The sequence below is a fragment of the Chinchilla lanigera genome, unplaced genomic scaffold, assembly GCF_000276665.1.
Source record: "Chinchilla lanigera isolate Chin_1 unplaced genomic scaffold, ChiLan1.0 scaffold00035, whole genome shotgun sequence".
In the NCBI taxonomy this organism is placed as follows: domain Eukaryota; kingdom Metazoa; phylum Chordata; class Mammalia; order Rodentia; family Chinchillidae; genus Chinchilla; species Chinchilla lanigera.
The window spans coordinates 21,371,235-21,380,267 of record NW_004955436.1 but is presented as its reverse complement, the minus strand read 5'-3'; positions in this window follow the sequence as shown (position 1 = coordinate 21,380,267).

Below are 9,033 nucleotides of genomic sequence, written 5' to 3'. Positions count from 1 at the left end.
GGAGGCGTATGAGTCTGCAACGGAAGGCTGAAGGATCCAAGGTGGAAGCCAAAGAGTCTGCACTAGAAGCCAGGAGACGAAATCCAAGCTGAAGGTGAAGACTGGAGCTCCTCCAAAAGGAATGGAAGTACCTCTGTCCTTCTTCATTTCCCTTTTATATTATCTAGGTGATGATCCACCCTAGGGTGGCTCCTCCTATGGTGTAGAATTGCTGAGCCAAGTCTAGTTATGCTTCTAAACCTCTCAAGTTGACATAATCAGTCAACCACTAAAAATCCCTTCCAAAAAAAAAGGAAACAAGGCAAACGTGGTTTCACGGAATTTGATAAAGAAGTGTGGTTTCAAGGGCAGAGTGGCCATCAATTGTGGAGAAGGATATTCTTTGATTAGAAAGCACTGAGGACACACAATGATTTGTTTATTGTTGCAAACATGAACTGAAACCTTTCACCTAAAGAGTGTATTTGAATTGCAGGAGATCCCTATTTTGCAGTCTTGCCATGTATTGTAAAAATTAATGGGAAGTAAGGACTGTGACTGTAGTGGATTGATAACTGGTGGTTAACTTATAACCCCCAGCTGAACTGAGTGAGCATGGTGTTGGGTGTGGGAGGCCCACCTGGGGACTGTTGCCAGCCTCCTAAGAGGCAGAATTGGAGAAGGATAATCCTTTAATTACTAAAATGTTTGGTTTCAGCCTATTTGTACTAGCTACACCCTTGGTTCTCGCTCAATAAAAGGTGACTGTGGTTGGTAATTGGGGCTGCAGGCTGAGAGGCTGTAAGTCCCCTGATGCCAGACTTTTGCCTCTCTTATTTTTCTTGTCTCTCTTACTTTTCTTTTCATCCGTGCACCTCATTCTCGGGACCTCATTCTCGGGACCTGTCACCCTGGTTAGAATGACAATCGACAGGAAATGCTATTAAGAGTTAACATATAGTGGAGGCTTTGTCTAGTGTACTTAAGGAAACGACACTGCAGGAAGCGGGGGCGGGACCTGGTGGCTGACCAAACCCTGGGGCAGCGGATGCATCCAGGGAGAGGACTGCCGGGAAACCTGGGTTCTGGGTCCCCTCCCGTGTCCTGGCTCTCTCCTGCTCAATGCTCAGATCAGAGGTCAGGCAGCACCCCTTGTAGAAAGCTGCCTGAACCCCAAGTCTTGGCCCCCAGTTTCTGTAGCTTCCCTTCACAGCAAGGGTCATATTTTTTTCTCTCTCGCAACTGGCAGCATCTTACCCTGTATGCTAAGGCAGAAAAGACCACTTTGGGGAAAGATATTGGGTATCTCATAGAATTATAATAGAAAGGCTGAAAAAGTAGATTTAGAAAACAAATCCAGAGGAGGGGACGAAATGGCGATAGAGCCAAGGCTGCCTCTCCAGGCAGGTTGGTGGGCTACTTACCACCCAGTGCTGGCTGCTCTGCCACTGGGCCACAGTGTGACCAGATTCCAAACTGTCCCCTGTAATTCCACTTATTAAACTATTCTGCCTTCCAAATGATACATGTGAAGGAGTGCCATGGTGGTAGTGCACACCTGTAATCCCAGAACCCTGTGAGGCTGAGGCAGGATTACAAACCCAGCCTGGGCACTAAGGAATTCATTGAGAGTTTATCCTGCAAGTAGAACTTCTCAGTATAGGGAATGAGCACATTGACTAGGTGATGGCAATGTTTCCCATGCGGGTTGTAATCATTTCTATTCCCAGGGCTTTCCCAGGGCTTTCCCATGGCAGAGCTTTCCCATGGCTCCACACCTCCACCAGCACTGGACAACCCAGTTTGCTATTCATGTTGCAATAGCAGGTGCAACAGGGAAGGTCAAGTGGTCGCCGCTTAGGGGTCCCGACGACCACTCTGCATGAGTCTGCTCTTGCCATGCACACTGTGCTTCTGTGAGACACCGGTTCATCCATTCATTTATTTCTCTGTTGAGTTGTCTGTCTTTTCTCAATGGGTTTATAGGAATTCTTTACACACACTGGACAGGAACCCTTTGTCAGTCTGTCCTGCAAATACCCTCTCCCAAGCTGGATTTTTCTCTGACTTCTTAGTGGTGCTTTTTGATGAACTGAACTTCTTAATTTTATCTCCGGTACCAGGAACCGAACTCACGACCTTGCGCTTGCCAGGCAGGCGCTTTTGCCGCTGAGCTAAATCCCCAGCCCCTGAAGTTCTTAATTTTAATGCAATCAATTTCAATTGTTTGCTGATTTTTGTGTGTTGTTTGAGAAATCCATTGAGATCACAGAGACCTTTCTTTCTATTCTCACTGAATGGTTTTAAATGTCTATCTTTTCCAAAGTCTTTCCAAAGGGTTTTGTTTTGTTGATATTTAGGTGTAAAAGCAGGGACCTATTTTTATTTTTTCTATTAATTTATCCAGTGGCCTTGGCATCACTGATTAAAAGACAACCAGGCACCTTTCTCTACTGATCACTATGGTATCTCTGTCCTATATCAGCTCTCCAATTACTCAGGGGCTACCTACGGGTTCTGGATCCTGTGCCATTGGTCTTCCAGTCTATCCTGTGCCAACCCCACATTGCCTTTACTGTAACTGGTAGTCATTTTAAAAAGTTCTGCCAGCCCATGCACCCTGGCTTGGTACTTCTTCCTCTTGGACAGTTTAGCTCTTTATCCTATGAATTTTAAATTCAATCTTTTATGTTCCATTCAAAAGCCTGTTAGAGATTTCACCTGACTTGCTTTTTATCTAATATTCCATCTTTCCTTACACAAATGAGGTGTATCTGTCCATGTACTCAGATCTCTTTAAAGTTCCTCATTGAAAAATTATATTCAGCACAAAGGACCTGCTCATATTTTCTTATATTTATTCCTACGTATTTTATATTATTTTATGTCATTACATTTTTTCCTGTTGACTAGAAATCCAATTATCTTTCTACACTGATGTTACATTTCGAAATCTTGTTAAACTCGTATTAATTTGACAATTTGTCTGTAGAATCTTTTGAATTTTCCATGTAGATAATTGCATTACCTGTAAAGGCTAATGGCTTCATTCCTTCCTTCCTAATTCTTGTCCTTCTTTCACTGCTTTGTTCCGTGGACCACGATTTTTAGCCCATGCACTGTTGAATAGATGTGGTGCCTGGAGCATCCTTGTCATTTGATGCAGAAGCAAAGTCCCAAATGGACACATCTGATTGGCCAAGTTTAAGTCATGGGCCCTTCTACGTGCCAAAGGACAAAGAGGAAATGTACTGTGTGTGTTATGCTTTAGCTTCCAGGATACGATGCAGAGATTTCTTCTGATTTTCATGGGAATGCTTCTCAAATCGGAAGGATATTCAGATGCCAAACAATGGAAAGTAACTTGTAATTGTCTGTATACTTCGTCAACCTAATCATGTGCATAGTGATATGCCTACAAGAGAATTTTTTCTTTCTTTCAAATGGAAATTCTCAGAACACATACATGATATCAGGTACAAGTTGGGGGAAGGACGAGGGTGATGCATTCTGAAGGACGGGAATTCCATGCCAGTGTAACCTCCAGAAGTGACTCTTCAGTCATGTTCTCATCAACTCCCTCCCTTTTTTTCTGGAGGTAGGTACCTCTGCTCCCACTGTGATTGCCTACGGCTGTACCCCATGTTTTCCTCTGCCTTGGTTATGATGAAGCAGAGCAGTCTTCCCGGTCCTCTTGTGCTTTCACAGCTGCGAGGAAGTTCTCTTGCCACCCTGTTAACACACTGGGTTAGGCAGCTCTCCTTTGCTATAACAAAGTGCCCAAGAAAATCAACTTACAAAAAATAGGTTTATTTTGCCTTATGGCTTTGGAGGTCCCAGTTTTTGATAAGTGAAGGCCATTGTGTTAGGTCTGTTGTAAGAGAGCCCATCATGGTGGAGTGAGAAATGGAACAAAATTTTCATCTCATGGTCAGGAAACAAACAAGAGTGAGTAGGAAGAGCCAGGGCTCCACGGTCCTCTTCCAGAGAGGCCCTCTTCCAAGGTATGCCCCCAGTGACCTAAGGAATCTTTACAAGATCTGAAAGTTTCCACCACCCTGGGAACTAAGACTTTAACACATGGGTTTCTGGGGCAACTCAAGTTCCAGATGATAATACAGACACACACACAGGCACGCGCGTGCATGCGTGTGCGCACACACACACACACACACACACACACACACACACACATCTATGTACACAAAATCTTCAATTTCTATGTGGTCCACCATAGCCAAAGTTAAAAAACAAGTGACAAACATAACAAAATTGTGCAACATATATGACATAAAATTGCTATCCGTAATTTACAAACAGCTCTTACAAATTGATAAAAACAATTAATATCTGCATTATTTAGTGAGCAAAGGACATGAAAAGGCAGAAAAAAACTGCCAGAAATAAGATATTCAAATTCATCTCTTAGGTTTAGCTATAAAAAAATTAAGCTTTTCAGCTAACATCAAGGCAAAGGGGGAAAAGGTTTTTGCCACACTCTGTTACTGAAGAGCAGGAGAGCAGGCTCTCACGTGCCTTTGGCAGGACCGCGCTCTGGTGTCCCTGAGCAGTGTGTGACCCACCCCTTGATCTGTGTCCTCTTTTGACTCGGCACTTCCACTCCCAGGAGTGACTTCTAGGAATAGCTTCCAACAGGGAGGTAATATAATAAACACAGCACCATTCACTGAAGCCTTGTTTATCACAGAACTAGAATCCAACAACAGACTTAAGAGTGCTAGATTCATACAGTAGAATAACATGCCGCCACTGACAAGGAAAAGTTGCCTGTGACAGGCACTGTGTGAGCAGGAACAGAATTTGCCTACTGTTGTATGCAGGATATCGCCTCCCTTGCAAAAAGGTGTATGTACCATGCACACTCACACAGCTACATCCACAGCCAGTGTGGCTAGGATAAAAGATGTTAATTAAAATTTTATTAAGTAGCAGGTGGCCAGCATTTGGTGTTGTTTATTATACTGCTGATGATGTGCATAATTTCATGTAGCCTTAACTCTGTTTTAATGCCTTTTTCCCTGGCTCCTTGGTTCTTCGATTCTAATTGCCTTAGCAACTCTGAACTCTAATTGTTATCTTCCCAGCCCTGGAGGCCTCTGACCTTTCTACGTCACCATTTTGAACTTGATTTCTGCGCACTGTGAAGTGACCCAGCAAATGCTCTAAAGGTGAAAGTGAGCAGAACACATCTGGCTGGCTCCTAAGCAGTCTCCTTTTCTCTAAGACCTGAGTCCATCAAGTCCTGGCTATTCTGGTTGTTTTGGTGCCTTCAGAGTTGCTTCTAATTTTTTAAATCCAGTTTTACAATTACTTTCAACAGTAAGATTGTTCTGACACAAATGGTTGTATCATACCCAGAAGTAAACATATAATTTCCTCATATTTAAGTACATATTAATCCATTATCAACATAGAAAATTATTTTTTACAAATGAAAGGATCCTTTTTTAGTGTGAATAATAAATATTACCTGTTTTGTGGGTATTTAAAGCTTCTTCTCTGACACATTATGTTTTATACAAATTACTTAAAATGTATTTAATACCAGCACTTTTCTAAAATGCTCAATATCATAAGTTACTATTAAACTATCTTCAAATTAAATATTTTTCCTACTCTGAATTTAATTCAAAATTGAATGTAATAAAAATGCTTATTTTACTTTCAAGTTATGCCAGTGTATATTTGGATAAAACTTCGTATTTCCAACAAATTGCTTTAAAATACTGTGAATTATGCATCAAAGCAAGTGAAAATACCATTGATTTGAATATTAGGTCAAAGGAGCTTAAGAAAGATGTAATCTGGAGTTATGGATTTACCATCATGAATCTAGATGCCCAGGATCTGAAGCAATAGGAAATTCGCTGAATACTACAGATTTGGAAAGTTGGCTGAATTGGACCACTTTCTAAATTTTCACAAATAGGAAACTATTTTGGGTCCCCAACACTTCAGAGAAGTTTCCTGTGCATCTTTAGACATCCCTCTTTCCCGCTCCAAACTGTGTTCTCCATCAACTCACTTTCCTTATCTTAAACTCAACATGCCCTCCTGTTCCACGAGGAAAAACAGCTGTCACCAGGCATAGCTGCCAGAAACTCCTGTCCCCAGCATCAGCTAGATAACCAGCCTTCTGCCTTCCCGGCAGTGTGTGTAGACTGACTTTTGTCTGAGCTCTGACTCTGTCTGTGCTCTAAATGCCATCTTCCCATCTCCACAGGGCTCTTCTTTCCACAAAATATATTTTTTGAAATAACAGCCCTGAACTTACGCATATATGCAACACATAGTCCAAGCAAGTCCCATGTTCCAGCAAATCCTCTAGAAAACTGAGCTGAGGGACAGCCAGAGGCAAGGATGTAAAGATTATTTGCATTGACTGGGAACCAGCCAGACACTCACTCTGCTCATCTGGTTTTCTGGATTTGATCATGATTCTGTCAGGAGAGTTAGTGTCTTTAACAGTTAATTGTGACGTTTAGAAGAATTTTATCCACTGTCGGCAAAGGTAGCAAGACTTTCCACCAAGACTCTGCTATGGGTTCACAACTTTCAATGTGGTTTCATTGTTACTGTAGTTTGATTTGGCTAGATTGCTATACATAAAAGTGTGTACAGTCATACGACTGTGATAATTGTACACTTTAATAATCAAATTTACACAAATTATCCTTTAACTAGTTCATTATTATCAGAAGAAATAAGCATGGTATAAAAACAGAAGCATGTTCGGGTTGAACTGTCAAATGCGGGCACATGCACAGTGACAAAATTAGGAGAGATGTGCCTTCTAACTGTATGAATTATTTTACTTGTGTCATAACCCAAAAAGAAAAACTATGGCAAGGCTTTTAAATAAAGATTACAGCTTGTCAAATGCTCAAAATTCACTTAAAATACATAATTTGTGTGACATTCTTGCAAGTGAAAGCTTAAAACCCACTCTCTACTAGACAAAGAAACACATTTGAAAATAGAGAAAACAGAACTTGTTGATAAGACCTTTGTCTTGGTTACTTTTCTCTCGTTGCTGAGACAAAATACCCAATGCCCAAATTTAAGGAAGAAAAGGTTTATGTAGCTCACACTTTGTGGAGGTTTCAGTCTATAATCACCTGGCTCCAAGGCAGGTTAGGCACAGGGGCAACATTTCAAGGCGGCAGAAGACAGCAAAAGCAAAAAGCAGAGGAAGCAAGCCTCTTTTGCTCCCTTATATTGTATGCGGGCTACCAGCCCACACCATCTCTATGCCCTCTTCTTCTACAAGGTCAGGATGTTTACAAAGTGAAGACCCTGGCTCCCTGCTGAGTTAAACTTCTAAACTCAGCCTGACACAATGTATCAACCATTACAACCTTCAAATATTTTCAAAGACAGAACACTGAATAAATTTTTCCATACAAATTTTGTGCTGGTTAATGAAATCTTCACTGTCGTCTTTCACTGCTTATATGTGCTGAAAGAAATTGACTCAAGTAGTTGTTGAAAAAGTATTCTCAGCATACATAGATGTAGAAAATATGACTTTTAATAAGTCAACTGTGAAATTTAGAACTATACTTCTAGGGATAACATACTCTCCTAAACATTTGTTAGTCTACAGGATGTATAGAATCAAACTACTTATTCAGCAGATAAAGGCAGACATGGGTGGAGTGGGAATACTTACGCAGGGCACCAACATTCAAGTGACTAACATGTTGTATTCATGCAAATGTATAGTACAAGGTAATTTTTAAGCATTTATTGTGCTATTCGAATTTAATCTAATACATAACCGGTTAAGCAACTTGATAGAATTTAAAAACATTATTTGCAAAACATAAATTCAGCTGAAAACTTACAACAGAATTGAAAATAGCTCTGAAGCACGACCCCAAAGCATAGCATAATACAATATTGTTAGAAACTATATTGACCTTACTATTTGGAATCTGTATTTCACACATCATAAAGATTTTGGCATAAGGATTTTAAGAGTTCTGACTCCCCTGAACACAAGACTAGTGACACATTTAATTTTATTATGGAGACCTTCTCATTTTCATGTTTTGTTCTAAAATTGAGCTGTGTCTGAGATTGGTGGTCACTGGCCAAATCCTCCTCCCTGTGCTATGAAAACAGAGCTGTGGATGCATCCCAGGAGGCCCAGCTAGACTAGGTTACATGTACGTATGTTCCTACAACTCTGTCTTCACCAGTGGACAAAGGGAGAAGGGATGTGTGTGCCTTACACCTCCCAAACCAGACTCATTTACAAGCTAGAATACAACATGCCTATGACCCTTCTCTGGGTCAAACAGATGAAAACAACTGTCTAGGGAGCCCTGGAGCAGCAACATTTAAGGTACGTGGGTCCTTAATAATTCCACGAGACTGTTGCACCAAACTGCACCACTGACTCAGGATTTAATTCCAGTGAGAAATGAATGTAAATCACTCCGCTGTTGGATCTTCGTTGGCAACATTTGCCATGCAACCAACATATATACCTTGTATCATAGTAAAGACAGTGATTACTACAGGGAAAGTGCTAATTAAGTTATATGAACTCCAGAATGGGGTCCTTATTTTTCTTCTTGAAAAGCAATCTTATTTAGCTCTCATTTGGAAGATTATATTTTAGCAAAAAATTGACATTTAAAATTCATTTTTTGATATCACTAATTAACTAAATTTGTACTTCAAGGGGGAAAGTAATATGTAGTTCAAGATATTTAATATATGCAACAGTTACAAAATATTTTTAAAATAGTTACCAAAGTTACTAAATATCCACAACATTTTGCAACACATGACAAGAACATCATCAATGAGGCTATTTTGAATGGAATAAAATTAAAGATATTATATTCCAAATCTCTATTTCAAACTCTAATGATTTCCAGAAAAAAACTAATTTGAAATATTAAAGAAAAGCATTTTGATTAAAGATCCATTTGTTTTTCAAAATCTTGAACCCGTATTTGAGTTAAAGTTGACATCCAAAGCAGAAAGGTAACACCTGACACTTTATTTGGATACACTGAA